This window comes from Rhodnius prolixus, unplaced genomic scaffold, assembly GCF_049639745.1.
Source record: "Rhodnius prolixus isolate KJV_2025 unplaced genomic scaffold, Rpr scaffold_5, whole genome shotgun sequence".
Taxonomy (NCBI): Eukaryota; Metazoa; Arthropoda; class Insecta; order Hemiptera; family Reduviidae; genus Rhodnius; species Rhodnius prolixus.
The window spans coordinates 10,415,963-10,433,567 of NW_027411624.1; the positions used below are offsets into that span (position 1 = coordinate 10,415,963).

Sequence of the window (17,605 nt, forward strand, 5' to 3'; positions counted from 1 at the left end):
AAGGAATATTGATACCCTAAGAAAGAATAAACCATACAGAGAATAAATAACTAAACAAGAAATGAATTAAGGTAGACTTATTTCAGCAGATCGCTCCTCTTTGGTGGGTACAGATTGTTAATTATTTCCTTATCAAAATTGTGGTCCCCCCAAAGAAAAAGTAAGTAGTGTAAAAATTTCCCAGATTATGTAGTCCAGAGGCAATTTGCAGATTTTCTTTTCTACATGGTTTAGCCTTCACGCAGTATCCTTTTTGATTTACAGACGGATGACCTTCAGAGTAGCAGTGACTATAACGGAAGTTGGCTGTTCACTTATTGTGTTGTCTAATAAAGACGATTTTGAATAAGCTCATTAAGCAAAGTCTACTTGAGAAGTGTCCTTCAACTCACTTCTTTTTTTCATTTTTATATGAAGTGCTTTTTTGCTTTTCTTTCGTTCTGCAAACTGTAAGACATAAAGCCGTATGAGGGGTACATGCACAGTGTGGGATGTTGTCCACAATCAGTGCACATGTTTTAGCGATAGTTGTAGACCTTACCAACATGTGGGTTGTACATACTCCCCAGTAATTCTTCATATACTCGTATAACCCACATTGAGAGGGGGAAACAACTTTATTTGATCTCCAATGCACTCTTCACACCGGGTTTATTTCCCATCTGCTGAAATATTTTAGTTTCCTGGTTTATGGTCACCTTTTTTTCTATTTAATTATTTTTTTATTAAAATCTAAAGAACAGAGGAAATGAGATCAATTTATAGAAAACGAACAAGATTTTGTTATGAAATGACAAACCTTTTGTGGAATCTTGACCGCAACAAGCAACATGTCTACTAATAAGTAATTCTTGCAGCTTTCCGTTGGCAATAATTGTTTTAAATTCTTTAATCGTTCTTCTTCATCTCGTCTTTTGGCGATCTTATGGACTCAATAACCATAACTGGTTAACAACTCTACGCGTCAACATGTTTAATCCTCTCTATAGAATGATTTTTAATTTATTCTTAGCTACTTCAGAAGTGACGATTTGATTAACTGGGTTATAATTCTTGATTAACTCCCTTAATCGATTCTTTATTGCTCTACCAACCATATCAAACTCCTTCCCGGCAGTCATCATTTATCTAAAACCGGTCCTCTTGCTAGTCTGGATTAGGTACAAGCAGGTGGCCACTTTCTGTTGGTTAAAATGACTTTAATTTCAACGGTTCCTCCTTTGAAATTATAAATTTAGAAGTTTGTTACCGATAATGACGGGAAAGTAAGTTGCCGTTAGTGGGATATCCTCACAATAAACTTGATAGACTTTAAACTTTACTTACAATTAACTTAAAAGCAATCAATTAAAATAAATGGGCTGCCAGAAAGCAGATACCTACTCTTTCGTTTTACAGTCATCAGTTGTTTGTAATCATTGAATTAATTTAATACATATTTATCTGTGTTTATTACTTACTAGGGTAATCAGAATATATGAAACAAAAAAATATATATATTTTTTATATTATATAAATGAAAAGAAACTATGTAAAACTGTTTATCAGCTAATAAACAAGATCGTAATAATGTTCAATTAAGGGCAACCATATGTTGTAGAGAGTACATTAACATCGTCGTATTTACGAGAATAAGCTCTTATCTAAATTCTCTAATAAAATAAATAAACGCTTTCAATCCTTTTATGCCATAAAATAGGTACACACCTCGATAAAGGCACTGTAAACTCTAGATTTATTCGACCAACAAATAATAAAGTGGCTAAAATTCTTCTTCTAATAATCTCATTTGCATAAAATTGGGAAAATAATTCGCCATTTTTCCGTAATTCTGTTGGTGATCACCAACACGACTTTTACCGTGTGCTGTAAGGTCGGACTAACCATTCTTCCCGTTTGGGATTTTATTAACACAATTAATATGCTTAAATATCTTCAAAAGGTGATGGAACTGTACTAAAAGTATTATGAAATGGTACTTATTATATGGAGAGCTTACTTTTAGCTCTCGCAAAGAATTACACTTAATTAAAGTTTCATGAAAAATAGATTCATTAAAAAATAAATTCATGAAAATCAGTTCATGCGTTGATCATTTGAAACGATTGCCATAATTTCCCCTATTAAGTGTAAGAGCAGAACGTCGGTTTAATGTTACATAGAGGAGCCCTAACCCTTTCATCCTGCCAAATTTTATCAAAATCGGGTAAGATTTATAGAGTTATTAGTAATAATAATAATTTTGGAGGGGGCCTCACATATATGGGGCTAACTCCACTCCCATTTGATGTACAGCGTCGAGACCCCCAAGAGGCACATCTACATAAAAATCTGAATCGTATGACTCATGAAATTTACTTGATCTGTGTTGTGGCAAAAAATTACAGTTATAAGGAAGAATGTGCCCCACATTTTAAAGAAAATTTGAGAATTTAATCTTTTATAGAAAAAGAGAAAAAAATTGTCAAAGTTGGGTGTTTTTTAACGTTTTAATTAATTAAAACCGACAGTTTTAATTAATGTACAAGTATTCAATGAAAAGTTCTAAAAAATAAAAAAAGCGAACAAAAAATTGAAATGATTTTCGAAAACAAAATAACAATGTAGAGGAAAAGTCAATTTTTTTTGTTCAGGAGGGGCTTTTCTCAAAATGGGTAGGTATTTCTGGTGAACATTGGAAAATGAGAAAGCCTAAAATGGCATTTTAAGTTTAATGAACTTGATCTATATTTTAAAAGTTTAAAGTGCACCTTAAAAAAAACCTACATTTGAAGAAAAAATTCCTCAATCTAAAGGAAAACTTTAACTGAAAAACAGTTTGAAAAGCTCTACTTTAGGAAGTTAAGAATATTGTGGCGCTTTCAGCCTGTTTAAATGATGGAAACTGATGCTGAGAAAACCCTGAAAACCTGGCAGCATCACTTAGAAACAAAGCTATTACCAGCTTAGAATTACCTATCGCTCAAAATTACTATCAATTCATAAACAATTTGACAAAGTCCACCACTACTAATAAACTAGATATAAATGATCAACAAAGACTTAAGTAACAAAAAGACAAACAATAACTTACTACACATCTCAGTAAAAACAATGAACGTAACTGGCTAATGTGAGCAGCAATACCCGCATGATGTACAGCTTAGGGCATCCATTACGCTTTAATGCCAGAGTAATAGCTGTCCAGAGAATTCTTTGTTATTTTACCAAAAATACTTGACGTCATTACTGTAATACTACAGTAACAGAACGAGAATTTAATGGACTTATCCAGCTTATTAATGTGCTAACTTAATGCGCTGCATACGGAGAGCGTAATATATTAATATTTGACTAATTAAATAAATATAAAAAATAGTAATTTATATTAATCGGTTTCAGTTTTTAAAAACGATGAGAAATTTGTACTCCCCTTGAAGTTACCAAACCGCACTTTAAGTACGGCAAATAATACTTACTGTGCGCAAATTATTTAATTACAAATAGTACTAGATTAAATAACCATCGACAATTCCACCAAAACACCCTTTTCTGGTCAAACTAGCTGATAGTTCAGAAGATTTCCATTGTTTTTGGCAATGACTGTAAAGAAAAAGGTCCACCCTAGTTGTAAGATTTAGTTCTGGCCTAAATAGCCGTTGTCAATTCCCCAAAACACCCTTATCTGGTCAAACTAGCTGATAGTTCCAAAGATTTCCATTGTTTTAGTCAATGACTGTAAAGAAAAAGGTCCACCCTAGTTGTAAGATTTAGTACTGGCCTAAACAGCCGTTGTCAATTCCCCAAAACACCCTTTTCTGGTCAAACTAGCTGATAGTTCCGAAGATTTCCATTGTTTTAGTCAATAACAATAAAGAAAAAGGTCCACCCTAGTTGTAAGATTTAGTACTGGCCTAAACATCCGTTGTCAATTCCCCAAAACACCCTTTTCTGGTCAAACTAGCTGATAGTTCCGAAGATTTCCATTGTTTTAGTCAATAACAATAAAGAAAAAGGTCCACCCTAGTTGTAAGATTTAGTACTGACCAAAACAGCCGTTGTCAATTCCCCAAAACACCCTTTTCTGGTCAAGCTAGCTGATAGTTCCAAAGATTTCCATTGTTTTAGTCAATAACAATAAAGAAAAAGGTCCACCCTAGTTGTAAGATTTAGTACTGGCCTAAACAGCCGTTGTCAATTCCCCAAAACACCCTTTTATGGTCAAACTAGCTGATAGTTCCAAAGATTTCCATTGTTTTTGTCAATGGCTGCAAAGAAAAAGGTCCACCCTAGTTGTAAGATTTAGTTCTGACCTAAGTAGCCGTTGTCAATTCCCCAAAACACCCTTTTCTGGTCAAACTAGCTGATAGTTCAGAAGATTTCCATTGTTTTTGGCAATGACTGTAAAGAAAAAGGTCCACCCTAGTTGTAAGATTTAGTTCTGGCCTAAATAGCCGTTGTCAATTCCCCAAAACACCCTTATCTGGTCAAACTAGCTGATAGTTCCAAAGATTTCCATTGTTTTAGTCAATGACTGTAAAGAAAAAGGTCCACCCTAGTTGTAAGATTTAGTACTGGCCTAAACAGCCGTTGTCAATTCCCCAAAACACCCTTTTCTGGTCAAACTAGCTGATAGTTCCGAAGATTTCCATTGTTTTAGTCAATAACAATAAAGAAAAAGGTCCACCCTAGTTGTAAGATTTAGTACTGGCCTAAACATCCGTTGTCAATTCCCCAAAACACCCTTTTCTGGTCAAACTAGCTGATAGTTCCGAAGATTTCCATTGTTTTAGTCAATAACAATAAAGAAAAAGGTCCACCCTAGTTGTAAGATTTAGTACAGACCAAAACAGCCGTTGTCAATTCCCCAAAACACCCTTTTCTGGTCAAGCTAGCTGATAGTTCCGAAGATTTCCATTGTTTTAGTCAATAACAATAAAGAAAAAGGTCCACCCTAGTTGTAAGATTTAGTACTGGCCTAAACAGCCGTTGTCAATTCCCCAAAACACCCTTTTCTGGTCAAACTAGCTGATAGTTCCAAAGATTTCCATTGTTTTAGTCAATAACAATAAAGAAAAAGGTCCACCCTAGTTGTAAGATTTAGTACTGGCCTAAACATCCGTTGTCAATTCCCCAAAACACCCTTTTCTGGTCAAACTAGCTGATAGTTCCGAAGATTTCCATTGTTTTAGTCAATAACAATAAAGAAAAAGGTCCACCCTAGTTGTAAGATTTAGTACAGACCAAAACAGCCGTTGTCAATTCCCCAAAACACCCTTTTCTGGTCAAGCTAGCTGATAGTTCCGAAGATTTCCATTGTTTTAGTCAATAACAATAAAGAAAAAGGTCCACCCTAGTTGTAAGATTTAGTACAGACCAAAACAGCCGTTGTCAATTCCCCAAAACACCCTTTTCTGGTCAAACTAGCTGATAGTTCCAAAGATTTCCATTGTTTTAGTCAATAACAATAAAGAAAAAGGTCCACCCTAGTTGTAAGATTTAGTACTGGCCTAAACAGCCGTTGTCAATTCCCCAAAACACCCTTTTATGGTCAAACTAGCTGATAGTTCCAAAGATTTCCATTGTTTTTGTCAATGGCTGCAAAGAAAAAGGTCCACCCTAGTTGTAAGATTTAGTTCTGACCTAAATAGCCGTTGTCAATTCCCCAAAACACCCTTTTATGGTCAAACTAGCTGATAGTTCCAAAGATTTCCATTGTTTTTGTCAATGGCTGCAAAGAAAAAGGTCCACCCTAGTTGTAAGATTTAGTTCTGACCTAAACAGCCGTTGTCAATTCCCCAAAACACCCTTTTATGGTCAAACTAGCTGATAGTTCCAAAGATTTCCATTGTTTTTGTCAATGGCTGCAAAGAAAAAGGTCCACCCTAGTTGTAAGATTTAGTTCTGACCTAAATAGCCGTTGTCAATTCCCCAAAACACCCTTTTCTGGTCAAACTAGCTGATAGTTCCGAAGATTTCCATTGTTTTAGTCAATAACAATAAAGAAAAAGGTCCACCCTAGTTGTAAGATTTAGTACTGGCCTAAACATCCGTTGTCAATTCCCCAAAACACCCTTTTCTGGTCAAACTAGCTGATAGTTCCGAAGATTTCCATTGTTTTAGTCAATAACAATAAAGAAAAAGGTCCACCCTAGTTGTAAGATTTAGTACAGACCAAAACAGCCGTTGTCAATTCCCCAAAACACCCTTTTCTGGTCAAGCTAGCTGATAGTTCCGAAGATTTCCATTGTTTTAGTCAATAACAATAAAGAAAAAGGTCCACCCTAGTTGTAAGATTTAGTACAGACCAAAACAGCCGTTGTCAATTCCCCAAAACACCCTTTTCTGGTCAAACTAGCTGATAGTTCCAAAGATTTCCATTGTTTTAGTCAATAACAATAAAGAAAAAGGTCCACCCTAGTTGTAAGATTTAGTACTGGCCTAAACAGCCGTTGTCAATTCCCCAAAACACCCTTTTATGGTCAAACTAGCTGATAGTTCCAAAGATTTCCATTGTTTTTGTCAATGGCTGCAAAGAAAAAGGTCCACCCTAGTTGTAAGATTTAGTTCTGACCTAAATAGCCGTTGTCAATTCCCCAAAACACCCTTTTCTGGTCAAACTAGCTGATAGTTCCAAAGATTTCCATTGTTTTAGTCAATGACTGTAAAGAAAAAGGTCCACCCTAGTTGTAAGATTTAGTTCTGACCTAAATAGCCGTTGTCAATTCCCCAAAACACCCTTTTCTGGTCAAACTAGCTGATAGTTCCAAAGATTTCCATCGTTTTTGTCAATGACTGTAAAGAAAAAGGTCCACCCTAGTTGTAAGATTTAGTTCTGACCTAAATAGCCGTTGTCAATTCCCCAAAACACCCTTTTCTGGTCAAGCTAGCTGATAGTTCCAAAGATTTCCATTGTTTTAGTCAATGACTGTAAAGAAAAAGGTCCACCCTAGTTGTAAGATTTAGTTCTGACCTAAATAGCCGTTGTCAATTCCCCAAAACACTCTTTTCTGGTCAAACTAACTGATAGTTCCAAAGATTTCCATTGTTTTAGTCAATGACTGTAAAGAAAAAGGTCCACCCTAGTTGTAAGATTTAGTTCTGACCTAAATAGCCGTTGTCAATTCCCCAAAACACCCTTTTCTGGTCAAACTAGCTGATAGTTCCAAAGATTTCCATTGTTTTAGTCAATGACTGTAAAGAAAAAGGTCCACCCTAGTTGTAAGATTTAGTTCTGACCTAAATAGCCGTTGTCAATTCCCCAAAACACCCTTTTCTGGTCAAGCTAGCTGATAGTTCCAAAGATTTCCATTGTTTTAGTCAATAACAGTAAAGAAAAAGGTCCACCCAAGTTGTAAGATTTAGTTCTGACCTAAACTGCCGTTGTCAATTCCCCAAAACACCCTTTTCTGGTCAAACTAGCTGTTAGTTCCAAAGATTTCCATCGTTTTTGTCCATGACTGTAAAGAAAAAGGTCCACCCTAGTTGTAAGATTTAGTTCTGACCTAAATAGCCGTTGTCAATTCCCCAAAACACCCTTATCTGGTCAAACTAGCTGATAGTTTCAAAGATTTCCATTGTTTTAGTCAATGACTGTAAAGAAAAAGGTCCACCCTAGTTGTAAGATTTAGTTCTGACCTAAATAGCCGTTGTCAATTCCCCAAAACACCCTTTTCTGGTCAAACTAGCTGATAGTTCCAAAGATTTCCATTGTTTTAGTCAATAACAGTAGAGAAAAAGGTCCTCCCTAGTTGTAAGATTTAGTTCTGACCTAAACAGTCGTTGTCGATTCCCCAAAACACCATTTTTCTGGTCAAACTAGCTGATAGTTCCAAAGATTTCCATCGCTTTTCACAATGGCTATAAAGATGAAATGTAGTTAAATGTTACCAACGCCAGTAGAACCTTTTTTCTTTTCATACATTGCAAAAAACGAAGGAAAACTTAGAAGAAACTCTCAGCTAGTTTGAGAAATTTTTTTTTTCTTTTTCTTGAAAAAGCACCACTATTGTTTTTCAAACCTCAAGAGAATGAAAAACTACGTTTACCTTTTATTAGAAAAATTACTAATCCTCCGTTTTGTTTCACTTTCTGGCCAATATTGTTGGAATTTCGGACGCTCACCAAACAGCAAGGAAGTGGTGTACTGTCTGAAAAACAAAGAAAAATTAGAAATGAAAGTAATGTTTAAAAAGAAAATGGGAAAATTCTTGTAGATATATTTAAGGCATCGAAAGTGATGGGAGTAACAAGTCAACCAGTTATAAAGCTAAATTCTAACAAATTATGCATATGGTTTTATTTTTATTACAGTCTAGTAATTGCTAACTCCTAATAAATATTAAACTCCAGTTTTTCTGGACCTTACAAAGACTTCATTAATTAGGTCACAATAACTTTTTTATTTACCAGAGAAAGTAAAAAATAACAAAATAAATACGTTCACAGATTCATTAAAAAAAGAAAAGTTAAATCACTTTAATTACTTCATTTTATTTTTTTATAGTTACGAACGTGACATTAAAACAGCCGTGTGGGCAATGCAAGTTCTAACCTGCATAGCTAGAACAACTCGTTAGTGCATAAACGTGCATGGTGGTAAAAGGTGCAATAAAATGGTGAAAGCTTCGGTTACTAAAAAACAAACGCATGTTTAATACAAAACTTTTGAAGAAAAAGGGGACAAGAACTTTCAGAGGCAATTCTAGTGGTTTGGATGACGTAAAATAAAGTAAATAAAATTATTGAATTCTATAAACAGAGATATGGAACAATTAAAATGCAAAACACGAAAATGAATCTACAATAAATAAATAAAAAATTAATATAATGAAAAAATGAAGCACACACAATGTAGCGAAAATGGAAACATGGCCTTCATACTGAAAATAATAAAGCAATACTGATGCACAGACTTGCATATATATACAAACAATTTGATGTCATAGTCCAGTTGAATCAAACACAATTATTATAGGGTGACCTAATTTTATAAAAAATGTATCCGGTGCGATTTGAATAGCTGCGCATTGTACAGCCCCGGCCTAATATTTAGTTAGCACATAGTCCAGTTTGCCTTGAACACCAACGTTTAATTCTTTATTGTATTACTTAATTGTAAGGTTATCGGGGAATTCTTCCCTTGAAGGGTATGAAACAGTTGTTTTTAGTTTTCTAATACTTTTCAGTATTGGGCAGGAGTACAGCTAAGTGAAGTACGCGTCAGCTGAGAATAAAAGCTCTACTTTTATTTTTATTTTTTTGGCTAGGATCATCTCAAAAAATCTATTTAGTAATATTAATTAAAATTTACTAAATTTACACGTTCATGAAGTTATCCTCAGAACATCTGGAAAGGATGTTTAAGAAGGAAGTGGAGGCCACAACTAGGCTTGAGAGCAATTTCTGCAACTGTAGTCTAAGTTCTTCATCTAAACTATCTTTTAAATGCTTTTTGTCAATACTAAGCTTGTTTCTTTTTTTAGATAGGGGTAGAGTAAAGATTGATAGATTGCTCAAATAGAAGGGTCTCTTTTTTTTTTAGGAGAGATCTGTGGGTGAATGGAAACAGTATCTACATACAGAAAGAATCACATGTTAGATACAAATTTGGTAATTAGAGGAGGAGACATCTTTTGGTACAGAATTCTTTTAAATGTTTTTAGAATTTACGGAAGAAATATAAAGCATGTAGAGGAATCATAAGTCTCTTGATATTTTATTTGCGAACTGCAATCATTAGTTTTCTATGTTTTAATAGTTCAATAAAAACAGTAATCTTATTGAATTAAAATAAGGTTAAAAAGGTTAATGTAAATCTTAAAATAGATTTATTAGATAAGATTCTAATTCTATAGTTATTAATGCTATTGCTGAGTATTTTAAATTCAATGATAAATTTAAATTGATTTTAAAAATAATAACAATTTTGGTTTAATAAGGGCAACAATTTATTGGTTATAAATACACGAAATTTAGCCATAAAAAATTGGATCATTTTCTGGCTTCGATTAGGTGGTTTGTAACGCCGCATTCCACGTTAATCGTAATTATTTTCATAAAATCTAGCGCCCAATGTGAGATATTGTCGCTAATAGGTTACTTTAGATCAGTTCAGTGAATCTCTAGTAATATTTGCAAAAGTAGCAATACAAAAATGGCAGACAGATTACAGTAATGGTAATAAGGGGAGATTCTATAAAACTATGTGTAGATCAGTTACCTAGACAACCATGGTTTAAGGGAACTGTCACTGAATAAATGGGTTGTTACGGCAATAAGCAGGCTGAGAGCGAACTACGCGGTGTGTGGATCGTATCTTCACAGGATCAACAAAAAGGTCCTCTCTCTCCTCTTTGCGTAGATTGCAATGAGGAGGAGGATTTCAAACATATAATAATGATATGTTCACGTTATGTACTAGAAAGGAAACGAATGATTGACGACATATACAGGTATTTAGATGCACCATTTCGCTACGAAGACATAATATTCTCCACCAACATCTATGTGCTTAAATCTATAGCAGAGCTAACAATGAAATATCAATGTATTTAAAAGTTATAGCCGATTAGAAGGAATGGAAGAAAATGATTAGAGAAGGATTACGGTGATTTTAATTTCGGTTAAGCTATAAGGATGGCAGGAATATAGAGTACTGATCCATCCATTAGCTGTAGTTTATGTAAATAAATAGTTGTATGTAGTAGAGGGATGAATGAGTGAAGCGAATGTATTTATAAGTAAGAATGGAGAGTGAGTGATGTTCTAATGATAAGCACCTAGACGATGCTGGATGTATGGCGAAAGGCAATGCCAAAAAAAAGGCAAAAAATAAAAAAACCTCTAGTAAGATAAAATCGAGTGTAGGTTCGTTATTAATCGAAATTACTTCCTATTACAAGTACAAGTGAGAGGAAATATTTCTTTTGGGTCAAATTTTGGAGTTCCTAATATCAGTTTTTCTCTGTGCCCAAAAGAAAAGTGGTTTTTTTTTAAAGAAAATAGCCACTTCCTTTCTCTCACTTGTTGTGCGCATAACAAGTTCAAAAATGTAAACTCTCCGAGGACTCGAAACATTATGTTTCGAATGGATATCCTATGAGAAAAGTCAAAAACTTCTCTATCAAAATCTTTTAAACGGTAGTAGCACCTATATTAAACGTATTTTTCGCTTCCGCTTAAAAATAAATAAAGTTTTTCCCCGACAATGGTAGAGCTCTAGGAAAATTCAATTTAAAGGGTACACATCTGCCTCTGAAAGAAGTTTGTGGAAGCTTTCCTTTATAGAATGCCATTTTGGGATGATGTACAGGTCCTATCGCTAATACAGGATGAAGATTAAATGGGTTAGTAAAATTCCAAGTTAGGGAGGAAATTCCTCACCTAGAAATTCCTATTACAGAATGGAGTTTTCCACTCCTTTTTCTCCCATCAGTTTTTATTAGGTTCAGCAGTTCTCAAAAAAGTGCAGTTTATTCTCTGTAATTTCAATGCACTTAACGATTAAAATTAAGTCTAATTTTTTTTCAGAAAGACTTTACGTCCAACTAGCAAATTAGGTGTTGTAAACGGAGTCGACTAGCAAGCTGTTTTTACTACAAATTTGTCAAATATATCTTTAAATAAAATCCAAAGCTTATACCAGGAATCGAACCCACGGCATTACGGTCTAACCGCACGGCTACCGTTATCAATAAAATTAACCAGCTGTATGTTGTTAAGAATCTTAGAAAAATGGAAAATTCCTACAAAGAGAAAGTTTCATCCCATGATTCATTTTATCTAGAGTTAATTATGAAGTGTGGTATTTAAAATATTTTTCTAAATGATCCTGTAAATCTTGTCCCTGTACTTTCTTCTCCATTTCTGGAGCTAATAAGGAAATCCCGATATCAGCAGGATCTTTTCTTAGTTTGTCCTAATTATTATTTCTATCTTATATACGGTAGTATAATAATTAATTGTTACAATGAATAGTGGGGGGGATAAACTATTAATAGCGTAATTTATTGAACTAATAAATTAAAAAGGAGAACATTGTGAACAATCTGGATAATGATCTCCAGTGAAACTATTTCTTTCTTAAAATAGTTACCCAAATTTCCGACTAGTAAATTACTCTCGAGAGCAGTGGTTCTTAACCGGTGTTCCGCGGAACACTAATGTTCCGCGAATATAGTCCAAGTGTTCCGCGAAATTTCCATTTTAAATGTATTGAAATTTAGAAACATAGGAAAGATACGAAAACAAAAAATTGTTCCTTTTTTTTAGTTCGAATTTAATTTTAAGTTCTTGCTAAATACAGAATTTCAAATTATTTAATATTAGCGTTCCGCGAGAAAAATATATACATATAATTGTGTTCCGCGTCTATGAAAAGGTTAAGAACCACTGATATAAAGGGTTGAAAATTTTTTGGGTAATGAAATTCTGTAAAATTAAGGCCGTTCTATATCTCCCAATTTCAACCACGTATTGGTATGAAATTTTGTTCTCTTATACACTTTGTGTTTCTCTATTATAAACTATAGTTATTTTGTGCACAGATCTAAAAAGGTAGAAGATATAAAGGGTTGAACATTTTTTGGGTCATGAAATTCTGTAAAATTATGGCCGTTGTATATCTCCCACTGAGAACCACGTATTGGTATGAAATTTTGTTCTCTTATACACTTTGTGTTTCTCTATTATAAACTATAGTTATTTTGTGCACAGATCTAAAAAGGTAGAAGATATAAAGGGTTGAACATTTTTTGGGTCATGAAATTCTGTAAAATTATGGCCGTTGTATATCTCCCACTGAGAACCACGTATTGGTATGAAATTTTGTTATCTTATACACTTTGTGTTTCTCTATTATAAACTATAGTTATTTTGTGCACAGATCTAAAAAGGTAGAAGATATAAAAGGTTGAACATTTTTTGGGTCATGAAATTCTGTAAAATTATGGCCGTTGTATATCTCCCACTGTGAACCACGTATTGCTATGGAATTTTGTTCTCTTATACATTTTGTTTTTCTCAATTATAAACTATAGTTATTATTTGCACAGATCAATAAATGTTGAAGATATAAAGGGTTGAAAATTTTTTGGGTCATGAAATTCTGTAAAATTATGGCCGTTCTATATCTCCCACTGTGAACCACGTATTGATATGGAATTTTGTTCTCTTGTACACTTTGTTTTTCACAATTATAAACTATAGTTATTTTGTGCACAGATCTATAAATGTTGAAGATATAAAGGGTTGAAAATTATTTTGGGTCATGAAATTCTGTAAAATTATGGCCGTTCTATATCTCTCACTGTGAACCACGTATTGGTATGGAATTTTGTTCTCTTATACACTTTGTTTTTCTCAATTATAAACTATAGTTATTATTTGCACAGATCTATAAATGTTGAAGATATAAAGGGTTGAAAATTTTTTGGGTCATGAAATTCTGTAAAATTATGGCCGTTCTATATTTCCCACTGTGAACCACGTATTGATATGGAATTTTGTTCTCTTGTACACTTTGTTTTTCTCAATTATAAACTTAGTTATTTTGTGCACAGATCTATAAATGTTGAAGATATAAAGGGTTGAAAATTTTTTGGGTCATGAAATTCTGTAAAATTATGGCCGTTCTATATTTCCCACTGTGAACCACGTATTGATATGGAATTTTGTTCCCTTATACATTTTGTTTTTCTCAATTATAAACTATAGTTATTTTGTGCACAGATCTATAAATGTTGAAGATATAAAGGGTTGAAAATTTTTTGGGTCATGAAATTCTGTAAAATTATGGCCGTTCTATATCTCCTACTGTGAACCACGTATTGGTATGGAATTTTGTTCTCTTATACATTTTGTTTTTCTCAATTATAAACTATAGTTATTTTGTGCACAGATCTATGAATGTTGAAGATATAAAGGGTTGAAAATTTTTTGGGTCATGAAATTCTGTAAAATTATGGCCGTTCTATATTTCCCACTGTGAACCACGTATTGATATGGAATTTTGTTCTCTTGTACACTTTGTTTTTCTCAATTAAAAACTATAGTTATTTTGTGCACAGATCTATAAATGTTGAAGATATAAAGGGTTGAATGTTTTTTGGGTCATGAAAATCTGTAAAATTATGGCCGTTCTACATCTCCCACTGTGAACCACGTATTGATATGGAATTTTGTTCTCTTGTACACTTTGTTTTTCTCAATTAAAAACTATAGTTATTTTGTGCACAGATCTATAAATGTTGAAGATATAAAGGGTTGAAAATTTTTTGGGTCATGAAATTCTGTAAAATTATGGCCGTTCTATATCTCCTACTGTGAACCACGTATTGATATGGAATTTTGTTCTCTTATACACATTGTTTTTCTCAATTATAAACTATAGTTATTATTTGCACAGATCTATAAATGTTGAAGATATAAAGGGTTGAAAATTTTTTGGGTCATGAAATTCTGTAAAATTATGGCCGTTCTATATCTCCCACTGTGAACCACGTATTGGTATGGAATTTTGTTCCCTTATACATTTTGTTTTTCTCAATTATAAACTATAGTTACTTTGTGCACAGATCTATAAATGTTGAAGATATAAAGGGTTGAAAAGTTTTTGGGTCATGAAATTCTGTAAAATTATGGCCGTTCTATATCTCCCACTGTGAACCACGTATTGATATGGAATTTTGTTCTCTTATACATTTTGTTTTTCTCAATTATAAACTATAGTTATTTTGTGCACAGATGTATAAATGTAGAAGATATAAAGGGTTGAATATTTTTTGGTTCATGAAAATCTGTAAAATTATGGCCGTTCTACATCTCCCACTGTGAACCACGTATTAATATGGAATTTTGTTCTCTTGTAAACTTTGTTTTTCTCAATTATAAACTATAGTTATTATGTGCACAGATCTATAAATGTTGAAGATATAAGGGGTTGAAAATTTTTTGGGTCATGAAATTCTGTAAAATTATGGCCGTTCTATATCTCCCACTGTGAACCACGTATTGATATGGAATTTTGTTCTCTTGTACACTTTGTTTTTCACAATTATAAACTATAGTTATTTTGTGCACAGATCTATAAATGTTGAAGATATAATAGGTTGAAAATTTTTTGGGTCATGAAATTCTGTAAAATTATGGCCGTTCTATATTTCCCACTGTGAACCACGTATTGATATGGAATTTTGTTCTCTTATACACTTTGTTTTTCTCAATTATAAACTATAGTTATTATTTGCACAGATCTATAAATGTTGAAGATATAAAGGGTTGAAAATTTTTTGGGTCATGAAATTCTGTAAAATTATGGCCGTTCTATATTTCCCACTGTGAACCACGTATTGATATGGAATTTTGTTCTCTTGTACACTTTGTTTTTCTCAATTAAAAACTATAGTTATTTTGTGCACAGATCTATAAATGTTGAAGATATAAAGGGTTGAAAATTTTTTGGGTCATGAAATTCTGTAAAATTATGGCCGTTCTATATCTCCTACTGTGAACCACGTATTGATATGGAATTTTGTTCTCTTATACACTTTGTTTTTCTCAATTATAAACTATAGTTATTATTTGCACAGATCTATAAATGTTGAAGATATAAAGGGTTGAAAATTTTTTGGGTCATGAAATTCTGTAAAATTATGGCCGTTCTATATTTCCCACTGTGAACCACGTATTGATATGGAATTTTGTTCTCTTGTACACTTTGTTTTTCTCAATTATAAACTATAGTTATTTTGTGCACAGATGTATAAATGTAGAAGATATAAAGGGTTGAATGTTTTTTGGGTCATGAAAATCTGTAAAATTATGGCCGTTCTACATCTCCCACTGTGAACCACGTATTAATATGGAATTTTGTTCTCTTGTACACTTTGTTTTTCTCAATTATAAACTATAGTTATTATGTGCACAGATCTATAAATGTTAAAGATATAAAGGGTTGAAAATTTTTTGGGTCATGAAATTCTGTAAAATTATGGCCGTTCTATATTTCCCACTGTTATCCACGTATTGATATGGAATTTTGGTCTCTTATACACTTTGTTTTTCTCAATTATAAACTATAGTTATTATTTGCACAGATCTATACATGTTGAAGATATAAAGGGTTGAAAATTTTTTGGGTCATGAAATTCTGTAAAATTATGGCCGTTCTATATCTCCCACTGTGAACCACGTATTGATATGGAATTTTGTTCTCTTGTACACTTTGTTTTTCTCAATTATAAACTATAGTTATTATTTGCACAGATCTATAAATGTTGAAGATATAAAGGGTTGAAAATTTATTGGGTCATGAAATTCTGTAAAATTATGGCCGTTCTATATCTCCCACTGTGAACCACGTATTGGTATGGAATTTTGTTCCCTTATACATTTTGTTTTTCTCAATTATAAACTATAGTTACTTTGTGCACAGATCTATAAATGTTGAAGATATAAAGGGTTGAAAATTTTTTGGGTCATGAAATTCTGTAAAATTATGGCCGTTCTATATTTCCCACTGTGAACCACGTATTGATATGGAATTTTGTTCCCTTATACATTTTGTTTTTCTCAATTATAAACTATAGTTATTTTGTGCACAGATCTATAAATGTTGAAGATATAAAGGGTTGAAAATTTTTTGGGTCATGAAATTCTGTAAAATTATGGCCGTTCTATATCTCCTACTGTGAACCACGTATTGGTATGGAATTTTGTTCTCTTATACATTTTGTTTTTCTCAATTATAAACTATAGTTATTTTGTGCACAGATCTATGAATGTTGAAGATATAAAGGGTTGAAAATTTTTTGGGTCATGAAATTCTGTAAAATTATGGCCGTTCTATATCTCCCACTGTGAACCACGTATTGATATGGAATTTTGTTCACTTATACACTTTGTTTTTCTCAATTATAAACTATAGTTATTTTGTGCACAGATCTATAAATGTTGAAGATATAAAGGGTTGAAAATTTTTTGGGTCATGAAATTCTGTAAAATTATGGCCGTTCTATATTTCCCACTGTGAACCACGTATTGATATGGAATTTTGTTCTCTTGTACACTTTGTTTTTCTCAATTAAAAACTATAGTTATTTTGTGCACAGATCTATAAATGTTGAAGATATAAAGGGTTGAAAATTTTTTGGGTCATGAAATTCTGTAAAATTATAGCCGTTCTATATCTCCTACTGTGAACCACGTATTGATATGGAATTTTGTTCTCTTATACACATTGTTTTTCTCAATTATAAACTATAGTTATTATTTGCACAGATCTATAAATGTTGAAGATATAAAGGGTTGAAAATTTTTTGGGTCATGAAATTCTGTAAAATTATGGCCGTTCTATATCTCCCACTGTGAACCACGTATTGGTATGGAATTTTGTTCCCTTATACATTTTGTTTTTCTCAATTATAAACTATAGTTACTTTGTGCACAGATCTATAAATGTTGAAGATATAAAGGGTTGAAAAGTTTTTGGGTCATGAAATTCTGTAAAATTATGGCCGTTCTATATCTCCCACTGTGAACCACGTATTGATATGGAATTTTGTTCTCTTATACATTTTGTTTTTCTCAATTATAAACTATAGTTATTTTGTGCACAGATGTATAA

At 32.8% G+C, this 17,605-nt stretch overlaps 1 protein-coding gene across 2 annotated transcripts in view; it reads right to left on the bottom strand.

Moving 5' to 3' along the window:
• Positions 1-17,605, bottom strand: part of LOC141458798 (uncharacterized) — a 186,113-nt gene that overhangs the window by 31,418 nt on the left and 137,090 nt on the right. For both annotated transcript variants that reach the window (XM_074137261.1, XM_074137263.1), the window contains one exon: positions 8,028-8,129. The gene's annotated coding sequence lies outside the window, so the exon portion shown is untranslated. The remainder of the gene's footprint in view (positions 1-8,027; positions 8,130-17,605) is intronic.